The following is a 12,038-nucleotide window of genomic DNA, read 5'->3' on the forward strand; positions in this document are numbered from 1 at the left end:
TAACTGTGGCTACAGAGTGAAAGCAGCTGCACTCAGTCGTGTGGGACTCTCTTCGACCCCATGGACTGAAGCCCGCCAGGCTCCTCTGTCCGTGGGATTCTCCAGGCAAGAATACTGGAGTGGATTGGCATTTCCTCCTCCAGGGGATCTTCCTGATCCAGGGATCAAACCTGAGTCTCTTGCGATTCCAGCATTGGCAGAAGGATTCTTTATTTCTGAGCCACCTAGAAAAGTAAAAGTGAAAGTGTTAGTTGCCCAGTTGTGTCTGACTGTTTGTGACTCCATGGACTTTAGTCTGCCAGGCTCCTCTGTCCATGGAATTTTCCATGCAAGAATACCAGAGTGAGTTGCCATGCACTTCTCCAGGGGATCTCCCCGATCCAGGGATCGAACCCAGGTATCTTGCATCGTGGGCAGATTCTTCATCATTTGAGCCACCTAGGAAGCCCTATGTAAATGGAATGATATTCAAATAATAGTCATGGTATCTTATGACCTTTTAAAAAAATATAAAAATTCAGTCTATTTAAACTAAAAGACAGAAGAGTTCACCCATTTTTTCAACCCTCCCAACCCCTGCCTCTGGAAATCACCAATCTATTCTCTGTATCACGAATTTTTGTTTGTTTCTTCTAATCTTTTAAAATCAGCCCTATATCATGAACACCTTGCCTCACATGCCTATTTAGATCTTTTAGGAACTTCCCTGGTGGTCCAGAGGTTAAGATTAAGAATCCATTGGCCAATGCAGGAGACACGGGTTTGATCCCTGGTCTGGGAAGATTCCACATGCTGGGGCAACATTTGAAAAGTACAATGAAGTGAAATGTAATAATAATAATAAGAAGAAAAATAAAAAACCCTGAAAGTCTCTGACTCAGTCAACCTTGTGCATTCCCGTGAGTTTCATTCTAAAGGGAAGTTGAAAGATGGGGTGGGACTGAGGCTGGGGCCAGTGGAGGGCAGTGTTCTGACTACCATCATTTCCAATAGTATTCTTGTCTACTTTTTTGTTGTTGTTGCTTTTGCTCTAGTTTCTCAGGATCGAGGGTGATGGAAGTGTCTATTGGCCTCCCACATTCTTTCATGATGCTTGAGTTTCTTTCCTTGTGAAATAGAAGAAAAGAAACCCACATATTACCTTTCTCTACTCAGGTCTATTGACCCTACAGGCAGTGGAAATTTCTCTCAGATTTCTATGGCATCACATGTATTTTGGGAAGAAAACACAAAAAGAAGGTATTGGAAGTTAGTGCCTGATGCTTTTTCATTACATTTCTTAATATCAATAACAATGTTCTGAAGTGTTCTGTAACTCTAAGGCAATGCTGTTCATTCATTTTTTATTTGCATTTGGACAGGGCTTAGAGAACAAATTTGCACATACGTTTAACTTTGGCTCTTTAAGATTTGGAATTCAAATGATCTGAACTCAATTCAGTATTCATATAATGCAACCACTTCACACTTTATATTTTTCAGAGAGTTTCACAAACATGATCTCATGAAAAAGACAGCTGGACCACGAATCTGGATTCTCACGTTCGTTCTGGTCTGGCTCTCCCACCAACCAGAGGTGGCACCTTGGGACAATGCGTGCTCTTCCTGGACCTCAGTTTTTCAATTTATAAACAGGGTGAGTGGACTTGATGATCTCTGAGATCCCTTCTGTATCAGAGATTTTGTGATTCTGTGTTCATCACTGATGGTCATTTTGATATATCACAGAGAGAGGATGTATCAAAAGTTTTAATATCATCACTCTATGTTTTTAGTTTTTCAAGATCAGAATTTCAAATATTCCTCTTAGGTGGTTTGCTTACCACTAGAATGAAGTGCTACCAGTAGACACAGGGTACTTTTCTGTGGCTCAGGTCAAAGTCAAGTTCAAGCCAGAGTGGTGGTTGTTACACTTGTGACAGTCATCTGGAGGTCTTGTTAACACAGGTTACCAGGCCTCATTCCCAGAGTTTCTGGAGTTGCTGATGCTGTTGGTCCAAGGACCACACTTTGAGAACTACTGAGCTAGAGGTCTGTTTGCCCAGTGAGACTGCTTTGTTTGTTTCTGTTGCTTCTCTTAAATATATATATCTTTAATTTGGATCATAAAAATCCTTGGTTTGGGATGTGTTGGAGTGAGGGAGATTAAGAAATTTAGACAAAGCTTTCTTTAGGTAATACCTGGAATTGCAAGGTATTATCTGACAAAATCCTATTTTTGAATTCCAGAAGCTGAATTTTACTTTAGTTTCTGTGGTTTCTTTCTCTAATAAACCCCTCCAGGTAGATGGGCCCTAGAGGCTGATGGAGGTTGACTAGGATGAAGGTTATGGATAGGAAAAGGCAAAGTATTATTATGTTTCTTTTATATTAGATGATGCCAATTTGTATATTTTTATATAATATGTATATTATGTATAAATACATGAAATTCAACAAGTTATGAACCGTTATTATTTCTGAGTAGTAGTATAATAGGTAATTTTTTTCTTTATATTAGCCTGAAATTTTATTTTTCTAAGCTCACTATAATTCTCATGCATTGCTTCTGTGATAAAAAGACACCATTGTTGCTGTTGTCTTGTTGCTAAATCGTGTCCGACTCTTTTGTGACCCTATGGACTATAGCCCACCAGGCCCCTCTCCATGGCGTTTCCTAGGCAAGAATACTGGAGTGGGTTGCAATCTCCTACTCCAGGTGATCTTCTCAACCCAGGGATCAAACCCATCTCCTGCGTTGGTGGGCAGATTCTTTACCACTGAGCCACCTGGAAAGTCAGATCCCTTGGTGGTGCAGATGGTAAAGAGCCTGCCTGCAATGCGGGAGACCTGGGTTCGATCCCTGGGTTGGGAAGATCCCCTGGAGAAGGAAATGGCAACCCACTCCAGTATTCTAATCTGGAAAATCCCACGGACGGAGGAGCCTGGCAGGCTGCAGTCCATGGGGTCGCAGAGTCAGACATGACTGAGTCGCTTCACTTCACTTAAAAATATTGTCAAAAAGTAAGAAATGTAGGGACTTTTGTCCCTATATGTGACTATATGTGACAAAATTCAAAATGGTGATAATTTTAAGAGAGAAATGTAAGATTCAATATAGTAACAAGTCTGTATACTTGTATCAAAATACAATTTTCCTTTAAAAGATAAAATGTGCTTATTTTTAAAATAATCATAATGTTCAGTTAGAAAAACTCACTTGTTCATATGTTGCCATGGCTATTTATAGTATTACTAATTACCATACCAATATGTGAAATAATACATGTGACATATTTGATGTAAATGGGCATTGTTTTGTCAATATGCATAGTCTTCTCTGAAATTAATCTGATAGTCCGCTTGCTTCTTTCTTACTGGGGGCTAATTCTGGCAAGAAAAAGCCAGGATTCTGTTCCAAAACCTGGCTTTCATCACCTTTTCCCCTCTCTCTTCAGAGAAGAGAAATGGAAAGGGCGTTATAAAACAGGAACCATAGCTTGTTGGGAAAGATGAATCACCAAGTGATGAATCAAACCAGGGCCACTGATGGTGCCCTAAATCATAACAGCAGCCTGTCAAGGGGGAACCCCATAGGAGATTTAGAACTTGGCACCACTCATCCATCTCATCCAGGGTGCCTTCGTGGACCCGTGTGCTCATGTGACAAGTGATATTTTGGGATAAGGAACTCCTGGGGTTCTTATCAAAAGCTTCTCTGACTAATTAGGAAAGAGGCAGTCCCTTCCTTTCCCTGGCTCTGTGTTACTAGTTTGAGGTGCTAGAAATGAATGTCTACATTTATGTCATTCCAACTCCAGCCCAGCTGTTTAGAATAAGCAGCCAGCTCTTGGCGGACTTCTCCGCCCTTCTCCCGGAACTCACAAAAGGTCAGTTGAGCAGTACATCAAGAGGGCTCTTCCTGAAAACTTCTTGATTACAAAAATAGAAATGACATTCCATGTAGAGGAGCGTGCTGACATGTCACTGAGTGATAATCCCACCTTGCCAAACCCCTACATGGAGCCCTCAGACTGCCTCCAGATTTCTTCTTCCTATTTTCTAGCATTGCATCCTGACCCCTGGTGCCAGGGAAAAACTAGGCTTCTGTGATATGTGTTTGGTTTGGTTTAGTCACTAAGTTGTATTCCAACTCTTGCGACCCCATGGATTGTAGCCCGCCAGGCTCCTCTATCCATGGGATTTTCCAGGCAAGAATACTGGAGTGGGTTGCCATGCCCTTCGCCAGGGGATCCTCCCAACCCAGGGTTTGAACCTTGGTCTCCTGCACTGCAGGCTGACTCTACCAACTGAGCTATGAGGGAAGCAATTTTCTAGATACACCTGGTTTTCTCTCTGGCATTTCCACTGTCTCAGTTCAGTGTCTCTCTTAAATTGGACTAAGCTGTTGACCAGAGGCCCTCGTTTGATACACTCCTCACTGCTGGACCGTCTGTTGACATTCTCCTTTCTTAGTTTCAACTTGAAGTTGTCATCCGCTGCACGCAGCAGAGCGGTGAACAGAGCACCCAGTGCACTGGTTCAAAGGTGATGTTGCTAGGTAGAGTGTGAGTTATTTTCAAAACACACTGGCTCTGTCTTTAGCGCCTTGTGTTGTTATATGCAACTTCTCACTAGCTATCTACTTTACACATGGTAAATAAACCCTGTACTCTGTGACAACCTAGAGGGACGGGGATGAGGGGAGGGTGGGAGGGAGGTCCAGGAGGAAGGGGATGTATGTATGCTTACGGCTGATTCATGTTGTGTATGGCAGAAAGCAACGCAACACTGTAAAGCAATTATCCTCCAATGAAAAAGAAATTAAAAAAAAAAAGCACACTGGCTGAATTCAGTCAAGTAACCAGGCAGTTACTAACTGGTGCCTTATAATCAGCTCTCAGAAGGGCTGATGTCTTTCAAAGCCGTCTGTTTGTACAGACGCAGCAGGAATTCCTATCAGCTGACATTCCTATGATCACGCCTCTTAATCGGCCCAGCAGTACTGGGTACCCTTAGTTTCCTCATGCTTTGGCAGTATGTTTCCTTAAGGAATTAATTTATTCTAATTCATTTTAAGGCACAATATTCCTCCATTCAACCTGATTCCACTTGGAAAAAGATATGTTCTTCCAACACGATAGAATGATATAGGAGCAAGCAATTTCAATGAACTTCAGGTCTGGGAACTGGAAATACAGTTTGCAGTGATCTCCTTTTTCTATTCCTCCTCTTCTTTCTTCTTTTTCACTTCGTTCTCCTCTTTCTTCCATATCCTTCTAGGCCTTTAATATGAAACATGGTTAATTTAGATTCCAGAGGTGAAAGTCTGGCCTGGAATGGGGTAAAAACTCCCCCTTCCCATTTTCTGCTCTAATTAGAAATATGTGAATCACAGTCCTAGGAAAACACACGGGGAAAGAAAAGAAATATATGGAGGAGGTAGAATGCCTGTCCACCCAGCCTCCCAAGGCATCCAGCAGATAAGCTAATAATTTAAGACAATGTCTGACAGGTTGATATTTCTGGCTCACATTCCTAAAAAAAATATTTTGGGACCCAAAATATGGCAGTGCCTACATGCTATGTGAAACTCTAAAGGGAGTTTCAAAAAAGCAAATAGGAATGATTTGAAAAAGGACTATTTCTGATCTTGTCAATACATTTCAGAGGTCACACATGCATGACCATGTCAGTCATGTCCAGCTTTTTGTGACGCCATGGACTGTAGCCCACCAGGCTCCTCCGTCCATGGGATTCTCCAGGCAAGAATACTGGAGTGGATTGCCATGCCCTCCCCTGGGGCAGAGAAGTTGTCAATTTAAAGACTCTATTATAGGGACTTCCCTGGTGGTCAGTGGTTAATACTTCACCTTCCAATGCAGGCGGTACAGGTTTGATCCCTGGTCAGGAAGCTGAGACCCCACATGTCTTATGGCCAGAAAAAAAAAAACACACAAAAAAACACCACCTTAGAACAGAAGCAGTATTGTAACAAATTCAATAAAGACTTTAAAAATGGTCCACATGAATAAAAAAAAAAAGGAATCTGTTATAAAATGTGTTCTCAGTTCTCAGTCCAGCAGTTTGTTAGCTGGACTTAGAACAGTCTTCAACTTTGGTGACTTCCCACAGTCGACGCTTGCTCCTTAATTTTATTTCTCTTTAGACTCGCTTGGCCCTTGATGTTCTTGTGGCCCTTTGATAGGTTGAGTGATGTTAAGTCCTGTGGGTTTGCTTTCTAGACTCCAACCCAGCGGGAGGAGATGTCACACGTCTGACCTCTATCTCCCCCTTTGCTTGGACCCCTCACCTTCTTTATCCCCATTCCGCTCTTGGCATACCCCAGGTGTTTCACGCATATGTTCTTCTTCCTTCTTATTTATTGACGTAGAGTTGATTTCCAGTGTCGTGCCAATCTCTGCTGTACAGAAAAGTGACTCAGTTGTACACATATCCATCCAGCCGCTCAGTCGTGTCTGACTCTTTGCCACACCGTGGACTCAGCATGCCAGGCCTCCCTGTCCATTGCCAACTCCCGGAGTTTACTCAAACTCATGTCCATAGAGTTGGTGATGCCATCCAGCCATCTCATCCTCTGTCGTCCCCTTCTCCTCCTGCCCTGTCTTTCCCAGCATCAGGGTCTTTTCAAATGAGTTATTTCTTTGCACCAGGTGGCCAAAGTATTGGAGTTTCAGCTTCAGCATCAGTCCTTCCAGTGAATATTCAGGACTGATTTCCTTTAGCATGGACTGGTTCGATCTTCTTGAAGTTCAAGGGACTCTCAAGAGTCTTCTCCAATACCGCAGTTCAAAAGCATCAATTCTTCAGCTCTCAGCTTTCTTTATAGTCCAACTCTCACATCCATACATGATTACTGGAAAAACCATAACTTTGATTAGATGGACCTTTGTTGGCAAAGCAATGTCTCTGCTTTTTAATATGCCTTTTAGGTTGGTCATAGCTTTCCTTCCAAGGCGCAAGTGTCTTTTACTTTCATGACTGCAGTAACCATCTGCAGTGATTTTGGAGCCCAAAAATATTGTCTCACTGTTTCCATTGTTTCCCCATCTATTTCCCATGAAGTGATGGGACCAGATGCCATGATCTTAGTTTTCTGAATGTTGAATTTTAAGCCAACTCTTTCACTCTCTTCTTGCACATTCATCAAGAGGCTCTTTAGTTCTTCTTCACTTTCTGCCATAAGGGTGGTGTCATCTGCATATGTGAGGTTATTGATATTTCTCCCGCCAATCTTGATTCCAACTTGTGCTTCTTCTAGCCCAGTGTTTCTCATGATGTATTCTGCATATAAGTTAAATAAGCAGGGTGACAATAAACAGCCTTGACGTACTCCTTTCCCTCTTTGGAACCAGTCTGTTGTTCCATGTCCAGTTCTAACTGTTGCTTCCTGACCTGCATATAGATTGCTCAAGAGGCAGGTCAGGTGGTCTGGTATTCCCATCTCTTTAAGAATTTGAACATGACAAAACGTGGTCCAGTGGAGAAGGGAATAGCAAACCACTTGAGTATTCTTGTCTTGAGAACACCACAAACAGTGTGAAAAGGCAAAAATATAGGACACTGAAAGATGAACTTCCTGGGTAGGTGCCCAGTATTGCTACTGGAAATCAGTGGAGAAATAACTCCAGAAAAACTGAAGAGACGAAGCCAAAGCAAAAACAACACCCACTTGTGGATGTGACTGGTGATGGAAGTAAAGTCAGATGCTGTAAAGAGCAATATTGCATAGGAACCTGAAATGTTAGGTCCATGAATCATGGCAAATTGGAAATGGTCAAACAGGAGATGGCAAGAGTGAACGTCAACATTTTAGGAATTGCGAACTAAGATGGACTGGAATGGGTGAATTTAACTCAGATGACCATTATCTCTACTACTGTGGGCAAGAATCCCTTAGAGGAAATGGAGTAGCCATCATAGTCAACAAAAGAGTCCAAAATTCAGTACTTGGTTGCAATCTCAAAAATGACAGAATGATCTTTGTTCATTTCCAATGCAAACCATTCAGTATCATAGTAATCCAGGTCTATGTCCCGACCACCAATGCTGGAGAAGTTGAGTGGTCCTGTGAAGATCTACAAGACCTTCTAGAACTAATACCCCAAAAAGATGTCCTTTTCATTGTAGGAGACTGGAATGCAAAAGTAGGAAGGCAAGAAATACCTGGAGTAACAGGCAAATTTGGCCTTGGAGTACAGAATGAAGCAGGGCAAAGGCTAATAGAGTTTTGCCAAGAGAACGCATTGGTCATAGCAAACACCCTCTTCCAAAAACACAAGACTTTACACATGGACATCACCAGATGGTCACTACCAAAATCAGATTGGTTATATTCTTTGCAGCCAAAGATGGAGAAGCTCTATACAGTCAGTAAAAACAAGACTGGGAGTTGACTGTGGCTCAGATCATGAACTCCTTATTGCCAAATTCAGACTTAAATTGAAGGGAAAACCACTAGACCATTGAGGGATGACTGAAATCAAATCCCTTATGATTGTACAGTGGAAGTGAGAAATAGATTCAAGGGATTAGATCTGATAGACAGAGTGCCTGAAGAACTATGGATGGAGGTTCATGACATTGTACAGGAGGCAGGGGTCAAGACCATCCCCAAGAAAAAGAAATGTAAAAAGGCAAAATGGTTGTCTGAGGAAGCCTTAGAAATAGCTGTGAAAAGAAGAGAAACAAAAGGCAAAGAAGAAAAGGAAAGATATACCCATTTGAATGCAGAGTTCCAAAGAATAGCAAGGAGAGATAAGAAAGCCTTCCTCAGTGATCAATGCAAAGAAATAGAGGAAAGCAATAAAATGGAAAAGACTAGAGATCTCTTCAAGAAAATTAGAGATACCAAGGGAATATTTCATGCAAAGTTGGGCACGATAAAGGACAGGAATGGTATGGACCTAACAGAAGCAGAAGACATTAAGAAGAGGTGTCAAGAATATACAGAAGAACTCTACAAAAAAGATCTTCATGACCCAGATAACCAGGATGGTGTGTTCACTCACCTAGAGCCAGACATCTGGGAATGCGAAGTCAAGTGGGCCTTAGGAAGCATCACCAGGAGCAAACCTAGTGGAGGTGATGGAATTCCCGTTGAGCTATTTCAAATCCTAAAAGATGATGCTGTGAAAGTGCTGCACTCAATATACACATACAGACATTTTAAAAAATGTATTTTTTTATTATGATTTATCTTTGGAGATTGGATATAGTTCCCTGTGCTATACAATAAGACCTTGTTGTTTATCCATTCTAAGTGTAATAGTTTGCATCTACCAACTCCAGACTCCCAGTCCGTCCTCTCCCTCCCCCCACTTTCCCTTGCTAACCACAGGTCTGACCTCTATGTCTGTGGGTCTGTTTCTGCTTTGTAGATAAGTTCATCTGTGCCCTATTTTAGATTCTACATATAAGTAATATCATATGGTGTTTGTCTTTATGACTTACTTCACTTGGTATGTTAATTTCCAGATGCATCCATGTTGTGACAAATGGCATTGCTTTGTTCTTTTATAGCTGAATAGTATTCCACTGCATATATGTACCACATTTTCTTTATCCATTCATTTGTTGATGGACATTTAGGTTTTCTGTATTTTGGCTATTGTGAATAGTGCTGCTCTGAGCATAGGGGTGAGTGTATCTTTTTGAAATGTAGTTTTCTCTCGGTATATGCACAGGAGTGGGATTACTGGGTTACATGGTAGTTTTACATTTAGGTTTTTAAGGAACCTCCATACTGTTTTCCATAATGGTTGTACCAATTTACATTTCCGCCAACAGTATGGAGGGTGGTCCATTTTCTCTGTTTATAGATTTTTTAATGGTGGATGTTCTGACAGGTGTGAGGTGGTATCTCATTGCAATTTCAACCTTCATTTGAGCATAGAATCTTCTTGATGGCCATTAACATGCTCCTGAGTACCCAGAGCAGGAGCTGCCATAGGTCCTCTATACCACTGACCTTGATATCACCATTTGTTCCACGAGTGCTGTAACTCTTCTGTTTGGGTCTTCACATAGTGGCCTAAGTCCTTTTGTTTTCTTAGAACCCCGCTCTTATGGAATAAACTCCACTAGGGCCATTTGTTGTTGTTCAGTCTATAAGTTGTGTCTGATTCTTTGTGACCCCATGGACTGCAGCATGCCAGACTTCCCTGTCTTTCATCTATCTCCTGGAGTTTGCTCAAACTCATGTCTATTGAGTTGGTGATGCCATCCAACCATCTCATCCTCTGTCACCCTCTTCTCCTCTTGCTCTCAATCTTTCCCAGCATCAGGGTCTTTTCCAGTGAGTTGGCTCTTCACATCAGGTGGCCAAAGTACTGGAGCTTCAACTTCAGCATCAGTCCTTCCAATGAATATTCAGGGTTGATAGGATCACCCTCTGCCTCTTTTTAGCTCCAGGACTTGCTGCTCCTGTTCCCCATCACAGGGAAGAAGCTCTGGGGTGGGTAAGAACACCTCTATCCTGGTTAAAGAGACAGGATAACATCAACTCAAAGGAAAATTGGCTACCACTCAGCAATGAGAAAGATTCAGAGACAGGGGACCTGGCAACCCTTAGAGCAAGTTATGATGGGTATGCAGGTTTCAATGACTGACTGTGTTATTCGCCTGCATCCGAGAAACCGTATTCTCCAGAGGCTGACGATGATGCTCCCAGGGCAGTGGTTTATTTTCCTGCACAGCATCTGTTTTACATTCCTACTCTCCGTAAATGTGCGTAGTTGGCTAGTTGCCTGTACTTGCCTCTCGCCCTCCTCCCTGTCCTCTCCTCCCCAGATAGCTTTTCTCTTTGGAAGAACGAGATCATTTCTCTCCATACGCAGGTCTTTCCAGGGAGGAAAACACAGAACAATACCAAATGTGGCCTTTGGTATGTGTATTTCCCCCCGGCCCTGGAGGGAAACTAGAATCACAGCCTCTGGAAGCTTTTCCCTCTTGTGGACACAGCCCTGAATTCCATTCTTCCCAGAAGGGCTTGTGACCATGGTGAGTGTTACGGTGAACTCGAGTGGCCTCAGGTGTGACTCCTGGAACTGCGAGGTTTTTTCCTTCCCTCCCCCAACCTCCCCACAACCCCTTTCACCTTCATTTCTAATCGGGAAAATAGGGGAGGGAGATATGGTTAGAGCAGAGATCCTAAAATAGGTCAGGCCATCATGCAGGTTCCAAAGTAAACGTCATTAATGCCAAATCACTGAACCATACAGCCCAAGCTGACAGGGCCTCGTATGCCTGCTGTTCCTGACTTGGGATTTTAAAGAAACAGTGAATGTCAGTGGGAAGGACTGAGAGAAGAGCCTCCCCCAAAAGGGAAGGCAGTTTTGGGGTGAGTGGGGGAGAACATGGGATAAGAAAAATGAAGAATGACCCTACCTTACCAGGATTTTAGTGCAAACCAGAATTGGTGCTTTATTATTCTGGTGGTGATTTGGGGTTATTAATGTGCGGTTGTCGGGGGGGAGAACCGGAATGGTGAGGAGGCATAAACCTATTCTTGCCCCAGTAGTTTGAACTTTATGAGGATGGAAGAGTAAGCACACAACCTCGGATTTTAGACGTCAGCACAACTTCATGTTAAATTGTTCTCAGCGGGTATCTTGTAGGGGGATGTGAATATGAATGGCCCTGTTGTTCTAGAGGTTGAATTGCAATTACTGAGATGTGGTAGGAAGCAAGGTCTTAATGTTGCCCAGTAAAACAGTATTCCTCCACTTATGTATGGCACCTATGGTCCATTTAGTTTCACATACACAAAGTAATCTCTTTGGTAGTCAGACTCCCATGAGCCACCTAGAAAACAGGGAAGCAAGAACTCTGTTGCCTAGCAACCAATGGACCATTACAACACTAGATAAATCGAATCAATATTGCTCTAAATATTGAACCCTCAGATGATGAAAAAACACTCAGAGCCATGTCCATAACTCCTTGACTCCCTCCTTTCTTAGACTCAGCCGCTGAGTGGGACCAGCTTGCGTTTTGATGATCTCCAGGGTCCCACTGGGAGGGAGAGAGGGCAGTGT

At 42.6% G+C, this 12,038-nt stretch overlaps 1 long non-coding RNA gene across 2 annotated transcripts in view; it reads left to right on the top strand.

Moving 5' to 3' along the window:
• The first annotated feature begins 1,488 nt into the window (after positions 1 to 1,488).
• LOC122701694 overlaps positions 1,489 to 12,038 on the top strand; it is a 492,322-nt gene continuing 481,772 nt past the window's right edge. For both annotated transcript variants that reach the window (XR_006343106.1, XR_006343105.1), the window contains exon 1: positions 1,489 to 1,636. This is a non-coding gene — a long non-coding RNA (uncharacterized LOC122701694). The remainder of the gene's footprint in view (positions 1,637 to 12,038) is intronic.

This window comes from Cervus elaphus, chromosome 10 (assembly GCF_910594005.1).
Source record: "Cervus elaphus chromosome 10, mCerEla1.1, whole genome shotgun sequence".
Taxonomy (NCBI): Eukaryota; Metazoa; Chordata; class Mammalia; order Artiodactyla; family Cervidae; genus Cervus; species Cervus elaphus.